At 38.2% G+C, this 9,482-nt stretch overlaps 1 pseudogene; it reads right to left on the bottom strand.

Moving 5' to 3' along the window:
- Positions 1–7,731: 7,731 nt before the first annotated feature.
- LOC102262667 lies at positions 7,732–9,208 on the bottom strand (annotated as a pseudogene).
- Positions 9,209–9,482: the final 274 nt, after the last annotated feature.

Below are 9,482 nucleotides of genomic sequence, written 5' to 3'. Positions count from 1 at the left end.
CTGTAATAAAGAATAAGGTTTTCTTTGAGGATTCAGATCAAATGTCACCATCTCTGAAATTGTCACAAGTTCACCCTTCCATCCTGTGGCCCCAGGCATACTCTGTCCTTACCCGTGTATTTTCCTCCCACTCATGCCAATGCCAAGGGTGAAGAGGTGACATAATCTGATTGTGCCGCTCACAACTTCCATCCCTACCCTTTGGTCTGATGAGGATTCCTTCTGTGCATTTTAGTGACGATTAAAATGATGGAAATATTTTCTAAAGTGTAATTAATGAGGAAAAACATAGACTTGAGTTCTTGAAAGAGGCAGAGACAAAGATTTTAAGTGAGGAAACATAAGTAGCATCATTCCCTGCTTTTTACCCTTCATATAACCAGACACGAGGAAAAATTGTTAATCATATGCTTGAGTTCCAAAAATTATTGGTGTGGTATTGGCCTCCTTTTTAACACATGAACACAACACCACTAAGAAAGTGTTCTCTTCCAAATTTCACCCCCCTCCAAAAAAATTACAGAACAGAACAAAAAAAGTCTAGAGAATAGTTTAAAAGTACCCACGTTCTCATATTGGTCATGACCTTATAGGCCTGGGTTGCACTCAGGGTCATTGACCTTTATTAGGTTCATAGAGATTAATTGAGCCCAGGACTGGAAGTTTTCTAAGTGAGAAAAAAATGAATAGGTGTTTTGCATTTATAAGATGCTTAAATTTTTATTTATTTTTTACTTTTTTGTTGTTAATCTTCACCGGATAATATTTTTCCATTGATTTTTAGAGCTAGTGGAAGGGAGGAAGGAAGCGGGAGAGTGAAAAACATCGATGTGAAAGAGACATATAGATTGGCTGCCTCCTGCACATGCCCCAACGGGGTCAGGGATGGAACCTGAAATCTTTCTGTGCAAGGGTTGGCACTCTAACCACTGAACAACACTGGCCAGGGCTGTTTAAATTTTTTGAAATAAATTCTAAGATGTGGGAAATGATTTATTTCAAATTTCAGTTAACACATGACTAGCTAAATAAGAAATCATCATCCTTAGATTCCTTAATAAATTGCTTTAAAAATGTAACACTCTGAGTAAAACACTTTAATTTTATTTATCCCTCTTCCTTTTGAATTAGACATTACTAAAGTAACTTTCCCTAAAGTCAGAGGTGTTGGCATCATCCCTTCATTAATTATATTTATTTTCTCCTTCTCATTTGCTTTCTCTTCTGCTGACACATTTTTTAAACTTTTTTTGTTGACACTATTACAGATGTTCCCATTTTCCCTTCCTTCACTGAGCCCCAACCCCTGCCCCCTTCCCTCTGGCCATCACCACACTGGAGTCTGTGTCTATTGGTTATGCATGTATGTTCTTTGGCTAATCCCTTCACCTTTTTTCATCCAGTCTCCCCTCACTCCTCCCCTCTGACAGCTGTCAGTATGTAGTGTAGAGATACAGCTTTGCTTTTGTCCTTTGGTTTTCCTTTTTATTTTTTAACATCACCTAATAAGACCACAGATATTTTATCTTAAATACTGTTTATTTTGATTTGTGTACTTTTAAAACCTTAATATCTTTTTACAGAAAGTTGAATGCTCAAGTTTGGCTTCTATCTAGTTGGGAAATAAGACTGTGTCATTCTCTGCTATCATAGGCTTTCTGAATTACTACTGATTTATTAGCAATAAATCTGAATTATTACTTGGTTTATAAGTTCCCTCTGCCATCAAAATCTCTGCTTGGCTTTTCTGATCTAATAGACACTTGCTTGCATGTCTCTTCAAAACCCTGACCCAGCCTGGGCCCCTGCTTCACTGGCCTCCCCTCAAGGGTCCTCCTTTCCCATTATCTCTTTGGAACTGGACCTCTTTATCTGAACAAAGGTGTCACGTTTGTCTAAACTTTACCTTTCTCTCTCTCTCTCTCTCTCTCTCTCTCTCTCTCTCTCTCTCTCTCTCGTATGTTTGGGGCCTTTGGAAATCTGAGCCTGGGGAAAAGATAAACAAATACTCTGAACTTTCCCTTCCTCAGAATGCCTTGGCTCTACCCTTCCATGGCCATTTCCCATGGATCCTTCTCCCTAGAGCTCTTTTATTCTCAAGTCCAGGGAAGAATTTATAGTCATCTGGTGAATTCCAACACAGTAATTCAATTTTTCAAATAGAAATTTTTTTACTGCTTGATATTTTGGTGAGGCTTATCTTGTTAATCAATAATATGAATTGTATTAGTAATAATGACCAGTATTAACTGATTGTTTTTATGTGCCTAGTACTGAGCTAAGAAATTTATAGACATAGCTATATAATAAATCTAGATAACAATGATACCTTCATTTTGTCAATATTGTGTTTTATGAACCATGCTGTAGACAGTCAATAAAACATGTTTAGGACCATGGTCCTTGGATCAGAGATCTGGGTTCAATTTTGTGTCTGCCAAGTAGTGCATGTATGACTTTGTATAAGTTATTAAACATTGTTTTCTCCAACAAATATTTCTGAAAACATGTCATTTATTTTTAAATTAATTTTCTGTTGAATTTATTGAGGTGACATTGGTTAATAAAACCATATAGGTTTCAAGTGTACAACTCTATAACACATCATCTGCACACTGCATCATGCACTCACTGCCCAAAGTAAATTTTAAATTAATTTTAAAATTCAGAACTATTTGTTGAGTGTATATACTTCAGAAACAAAGCCATATCATTAATTAATAAAAAAGGAAAAGATATATAGCTCATAGAGTTATTGTGAGGAATAAATTAGGTGTATACCCCCAAAACTTAGCTTAGTGCTTGGCACAATCTAGTAGTCAGTAAATTGTATCTCTCTCCCTTCACTCCAGCACTTATTAAATTGCTAAAATATGACTTCCTGTGGGCCAGAAGTAGGCCATGATCTCATTTTTAATGTATGACAACATTTTATAACAAGTTCTAGGATAAAAATAATGTAAAGTTATAATAAAATGCAATCTATACTTATATCTATCTATCTATCTATCTATCATCTATCTATCTATCATCTATCTATCTATCATCTATCTATAAAAAGGGCTAATATGCAAAGTGTCCCCTCGGGAGTTCGACCAGGAGACTGGGAGTTTGATCACTCGCTATGACGTATGCTGATCACCAGAGGGCGGTGAGGAAGACCCTGGCCGGCAGCTGGGGAAGGGAGGCCCCGGCTGGCAGCCAGAAGGCCCTGATGGGTCCTAATTAGCTGGCCAGGCTTAGGAACCCTACCCATGCATGAATTTCGTGCACTGGGCCTCTAGTCAATTTTAAAACAACTCCTAAATTTTTATACTTTACCATTTCATTTCCCAGATAAAATCAATATTTCCTCTAGGAAATAAGTGGTTAATCATAGACCTGGTTCTGTCCTTTCAGATAAAATGTAAAGGATAAAGGCACTGAGGATGAGGTATAGCTATTGGTTAGTCCCGCTGTTTACATTTTCAGAACACGATAGAAGAGTATAATACATGCTGATTCAGAAAGATATAAGGCATCCCTAATCCATCAAGGAACAAAGATAAGGAAGCATTGCTATTCTTATTTTTAATTTTTTTTACTTCCTACATATAATTATCTAAGTGAGATTCAAACACTTAAGCAATTTGCTTTTCAAATATTTCTATATTTGCCCATCCAGGTTGGACCACTTGCTCCTCTGTGGATATATTTTACAAGTTGATGCTTTTGAAACTTTGCCCCTATGATACACTGTGTGAGGATTTCCCCTGTCCCACCCCACCCCAGTTCTCCTCTGTCAACATTCCACTCATCTTTCAGATTTTAGGTCAGGGCCTGCAACCTCTTCTTTTCCATTTCTCCTCGGCAATCTTGATCTTGGTATTTCCACAGCAGTTAGATCTGCATCTCCAGTATGACATTTATTTGAGTCTGTCTTTTCTTATGAGTTTTAAAAAATAGAAAATCTAAATGGTGTGTAACATTTATAGAAATCGATTTCCCCATTGTGGTATCTTTTCCTACCTCAGTCTCCCTATGGACAGCAAAAGTCTACAGCTGTGCTTGGTTATATGATAGCAACTATGTACATATAGCTATTCAGCACTTAAAATGTGGCTAGTCTGTATTGAAATGTACTGTATGCATAAAATACAATACTGTAGTTCAAAGATTTGATATAAAACATTCAAAATATCTTAATTTTTGATGACATTGAAATGCTAATATGTTGTTCTTTAGATTCCACATGTAAGTGAGATCAAGTGATATGTGTCTTTCTCTGACTGGCTTATTTCGCTTAGGATAATACTCTCTAGGTCCTTGCATGCTGTCTCCAAGGGTAAGCATTCCTTCTTTTTTACAGCCACGTAGTATTCCATTGTGTAAATGTACCACAGCTTTCTTCTCCACTCATATCCTGATGGGCATTTGGGCTCTTTCCAGATCTTGGCTATTTTAAATAATGCTGCTATGAACATAGGGATGCATATACAGTGGGGCCTTGACTTACGAGTGTCCCAACTAATGAGTTTTTTGAGATACCAGCTGTCTCTCGGCCGATTTTTGCATTGAGTTGATAGAGTAATTTGAGTTAACGAGCTCCTTAAGGAGCTCGGTCTCAGAACGAATTAAACTCGTAAGTCAAGGCCCCACTGTATTCTTGGACCAGAGGCATGCAGAGACAGATTTTAGAGAGGAGGATGGGAAGAGAGCAACCAAATAATATATATGCATATATGCATAGCCCATGGACACAGACAGTTATGAGGTGAAGCCCTAGGCTAGGGCGGGGCATGGTGGAGGGGGGAAATGGGGGAATAGAGGACATCTGTTATAGAGTCAACAATAAAAAAATAATAAAAACAGGAAAATGCTAATATGTTGACTATATTGAGTTAAGTGAGTATATTATTAAAATTAATTTTACTAGTTTCATTATATATTTTTAAATTGTGGCTACTAGAAAATGTAAAATTTCATATGCGGCTCACTGAGTTGCATTCTATTTCTATTTCTGGTCTAAATTAAATTCAAGTTGAAGGCTGTTTGTCAAACATGGGAGGGGGAAGAGATAGCACAAATGCTGGCAGCATGGAGGCAGCTGGGCTCTTCCTTTGTGATGGCTGTGACCCTCATGCATGAGTTCTACAGGGTGAAAAGCCAGAGCTGAAGACACAGGAGTTGTCCAATCAGAGATTTCTGGGTTGTGTGTGGAGGCCGGGGTCCTGCCACCATGGCTGCCTCAGATGGTAGCCAGATGAGGACTGTTACTGGGGCTACGGCTGTGATCCCTGGTGACTGCCGTGGACATCTTAAGTTTGGTGCTGGGCCTTCGGAGGCTGGAGCAGTAATCTCATACTGTTAACACCTCTCTGTCACTCTCATTAGACGATATGATTCTTGAGAAGGTCCTGTATCTTACCATCTTCTCTTTCACACTATGTTAACCCATAGTGTTTAGTACATAAAAGATACTTCAAACTATTGGCTGAATCAAATTAGAATTCGTAGTTCAAAACTTTTCATGGGACTGTATTCTTAGTGTTCTTTACTCACTACTACACTTACCAGGATAATAAGCAAGCAGGACCCTTTCTTTAGCTCCCCAGTGTTTCCCAAAAGGCCTAGAATCCGATCACAATGCACAGTTCCATGGTGTGTTTAATGTATGCTGGTGGCTCTGCTATTGGTATCATTATTATTTGTGTGTACTGAATTCATTTTTAAACCTATTTTTCACAACCCTAATTAAGAAGTCTTTGTGCATGTTATGATTGACAATAATAATAACAGAGGTATTTGAATGTCTTAGTTACTGAACAGTAAATCATTTTGTCTCAGTCTTTTGTGCCTGTTCTTTTTCTGGACTCTTCTTGCACTAACACTGCTGCATTCAGAAATTTACTCGTGTTATTGAAGATCTACTGTATAAGGCTCTGTGAGAGCTAAGAGATACACAAAATATATTCTCCATCTTCAAGCTGTTTGCCATCTCCTAGGGGAGTTAAACACATAACTTTAGTTCACAGTGTGTAAAAAGTGTGATAGGAGCTGTCAAAATTGACTGTCAGATTGCCCAGGAAAGAGTGATCTCTTCTACTTGAGATCAAAGCAAATAGCATTGTTGAGATGACATCTGAACTGAGTCTGAGATGGTGAGTGGAATTTGGATAAGCGGAGAAAGTGAAGAGGATATCTGTTGGCAGACACAGGACATGAAAAATGATATACTTTTAGGAAAATGGAGTTGATTTGAGCTGAGCAACAATTTTGAGGGTTTTGTTTCTCTTTGTAAAAGTAGTGTTTGCTTTATTTGTTAGGAAGTAAATGCTGAAAAAGTGTTTTGAAGGCATGTGATATGATCAAAGCAATGTTTCAATAAGATAATGTAAATTGTTGTAGGTGACTTGAGGGAGTTTAAGTTTATTTTGGAGAAATAGTGATAGGAGAATGAAATGAACAGTTGGGGCAAACATGAAAACTGCTACTGAGAAAGAATTCACATCATTTACAAAATGATTTTGATACTGGTGAGGTAGAGAATCAAGAGAAGATTATAACCAGAGATCTGAGGTTAATTAACTAACCAATGAAAAAATTATTTTTCAATTCTAAATGCAACCAACTTCCCAAACCTTTTTTTAAACTTTAATTTTACCTTTAGTAGTAAACCTCTCTCTCCTTTTCCTGTTCAGATTTTTTTTATAAAATAGTTGTCTTCATTTATTATTTCCACTAGAGGCCCGGTGCACAAAATTCATGCATGGGTAGGACCCCTAGGCCTGGCAGGTGATCAGGGCCAATCAGGTTCCCCACCTCCCAGCCTGCCTGCCTCCTCGCTCCCTCAGTTCCCTGCTGCTGCCGCTGGTTGCCCACCATGTTCCACACTGCCCCCTGGTGGTCATCACACATCATAGTGAGCGGTCATACTCCCAATCTTCTGGTAGAACTCCCAAGGGGACAATTTGCATATTAGTCTTTTATTATATAGGATTATTTCACTTTCCATACACTTCAAAATCTGGCTTCCATCAAGACTACACCACCAAAATTTTTTAGGTAAAAGTCTTTGATGATCTCTCTGTGGCTTAATATTGAAGACAATTCATATTTCTTATATTCCTTGACCTCACAGAACTATTTGAGAATGATAATTAATCCACCTTTTTTTTGATTCATTCAAATATTTATTGAGCAGCTAGGGAGATAACATAGGTCTTTAAAACATGGTCAAAGAGGTGAGATAAATGAACAAGTAGAAAGAAATGCTCACTGAATCAGTAGTCATGTGAAAGTGCTTTAGGGGATTAAGAGTGATATAGCTTCCAGCCTAGAATGGGGCATGGATTGGTGGTTAATCAGGAAAGGGGACTGAGATTAAAATAGAAGACTTCATGTCGAAACCGGTTTGGCTCAGTGGATAGAGCGTCGGCCTGCGGACTGAAGGGTCCCGGGTTCGATTCCGGTCAAGGGCATGTACCTTGGTTGCGGGCACATCCCCAGTAGGGGGATGTGCAGGAGGCAGCTGGTCGATGTTTCTCTCTCATCAATGTTTCTGATTCTCTATCTCTCTCCCTTCCTCTCTGTAGAAAATCAATAAAATATATTTAAAAAAAAAAAAGATGCTACAGCTTCTTTAAAAAAAAATAAAATAAAATAAAATAGAAGACTTCAGTCTGGATTGTTGATAATACTCAGTAGGGATTATATTTGTCTCTTGTTTTCCTCTTTCCCCATTTTTGGGGCTTAATTTACCAGTAGTGCCTTTTCTATATAATACTTGCTTGCATTTTTTGCTTTAATGTCTTCTAAAAAACTAGGTCTTTTTGGTGTTTTAGGAGCTTTTTCCTCTCTCTCTCTCTCTCTCTCTCTCTCTCTTTAAGGATTCTTTACCTTTTGATCTTGATGTTGATGGTTTTGAGTCTTTTCCATTCTGGTTTGATTTTTGTGCATTTTCGGCTGGAGTATGTCATATAGATTTCTTTACTGGAGCTTTTACTTCAGCTTCCTCAACCTCAAAATTATCATCATCATCATCATCATCATCATCATATTCATTAACAGCAAGTTTTCCTTTTTTCTATGGAACTTGCTACCATTTCCAGGGGCAGAACGCTTTCCAGACATACTTATGATTTTTACATCCCCCTCCACTTCATCTACTGACTCTGCCTCTTCCGCCACAACTGCTAAGTGCTGTCCACTCATATGCACAGGTTCTGAACCACATTTTAACCTTCAGACCACAGGTGGTGTTATTTCAAAGCCACAAAGGGAAATTATTGGCTGTATAGACATTTTCAAAGTTGCCAGTGTTACTTTAATTGGACTGCCTTCATAATTCATTGCCTCTACTTCAATAATGTGTAGTGCATCCTTTGCACCAGTCCTTAAACTGATCATCTGTAAAGATAATTGGTGCTTCCTGGCCTGTGTGGCTCAGTGGTTGAGCTTTGACCTATGAACCAGGAAGTCACAGTTGGGTTCCTATTGCAGGCTCAATCTCCAGTGTAGGGTGTGCAGGAGGCAGCTGATCAACAATTCTCTGTCATCATTGATGTTTCTATCTTTCTCTCCCTCTCTCTTCCTCTCTGAAATAACAATAATAATAAAGATAATTGGTGCTCATTTTCATCATTATCCACTTTAAAGTGATAATCTGTCGGCCTATAGTTCACAATTGAAAAGATAGTTCTGGTGCCTCAGGGGCTCATGTCCGTGTCTGTAGACTATTCCATGGGGTGGAGCACACACTTAGGTGAGAGAGAAGTTGGGCAGAGATAAATAACTTCTGTTTGGTGAAACAGACGCCTAGGATGGGATTGCACTAGGGTTAATCCACCCTTTTGAACTCTCTGCTATCTTGGTTTCTGTGACATTACTATCTCGTGTGTGTGTGTGTGTGTGTGTGTGTGTGTGTGTGTGTGTGTGTTTTCTTATACTGTCTCTTTAAAGAACAAAGTTTCCTTACCTTGTTTCATACATATTCAATTTTCCTAACCTGTTTTCAGCCATTATATGTTATTATTCTATACTTGCATTCCCATAGCTTCAACCGTCGTTTCTAATGGTGTGCGGTGGTTGTTTATTTGACAAGTCTTTATTGAGCATCTATCTTTGCCAGGCATGTATTGATGCCCTAAATCACCACCATCTCTAGCTCACCTCTTTCTTCTGAGTGCCCGATCCCAGATACCCATCTGCCTACTTGAGTTAATCTCATGATTTTCTCCCACACCCTGCCAAGATAGCATTCTCCATTCTGAACCCTGCTCCTATTCCTTTATTGTTTTTCTTTTTTTTTAATTAAATCTTTATTGTTCAGATTACATTTGTTCCTCTTTTTCCCCCCCCCATAACTCCCCTCCCAAGAATAGTCAGTCCATTCCCTTTCTATGTCCCTGATTCATTATAATCACCAGTTCATTCTGTACATCAGATTATTTATTCACTTGATTCTTAGATTCACTTGTTGATAGATGCATGTTTGTTGTTCA

This window comes from Myotis brandtii, unplaced genomic scaffold (assembly GCF_000412655.1).
Source record: "Myotis brandtii unplaced genomic scaffold, ASM41265v1 scaffold176, whole genome shotgun sequence".
NCBI classification, from domain to species: Eukaryota; Metazoa; Chordata; class Mammalia; order Chiroptera; family Vespertilionidae; genus Myotis; species Myotis brandtii.
Note: the sequence above shows the minus strand (reverse complement) of the source record. Positions and strands in the feature narration are given on the sequence as shown.